Source organism: Sinocyclocheilus rhinocerous, unplaced genomic scaffold (genome assembly GCF_001515625.1).
Source record: "Sinocyclocheilus rhinocerous isolate Xijiao unplaced genomic scaffold, SAMN03320098_v1.1 scaffold642, whole genome shotgun sequence".
NCBI classification, from domain to species: Eukaryota; Metazoa; Chordata; class Actinopteri; order Cypriniformes; family Cyprinidae; genus Sinocyclocheilus; species Sinocyclocheilus rhinocerous.
In genome coordinates this window covers 752,343-752,703 of record NW_015626390.1, presented here as the reverse complement: position 1 = coordinate 752,703, position 361 = coordinate 752,343, and the positions used below count along the sequence as shown (strand labels likewise).

General features: G+C 23.8%; 1 protein-coding gene across 1 annotated transcript in view; it reads left to right on the top strand.

Moving 5' to 3' along the window:
• The window catches only part of pard3aa (par-3 family cell polarity regulator alpha, a), a 481,339-nt gene that overhangs the window by 334,767 nt on the left and 146,211 nt on the right, over positions 1-361 (top strand). The gene's annotated exons all lie outside the window — the stretch shown is intronic.

The window sequence follows — 361 nt, the reverse complement described above, 5'->3', positions numbered from 1 at the left end:
TTTATTTTATTTTATTTTATTTAGCAACAAGCTGAAATTTTATTTTATTTTCTAATTTTATTTTATTTTATTTTATTTAATTTTATTTTATTTTATTTAGCGCTACTTGCCTGGTAAAAATATTATAATTAATAGTAGTAGTTGTAGTATCATCATTCAATGAAACTGTGGTTTCAGTCTACTATTACTATTAAATAAATCACTAGAGATATTTTATTCTATTTTATTTTATTGAAAAGGTTAGTGAAACTTGCAAAACAGCCACTTTAATTATTATTATTATTATTATTACCGTATTGGCCCGAATATAAGACGACCCTGATTATAAGACGACCCCCCTTTTTCCAGATGTACCTTTTGG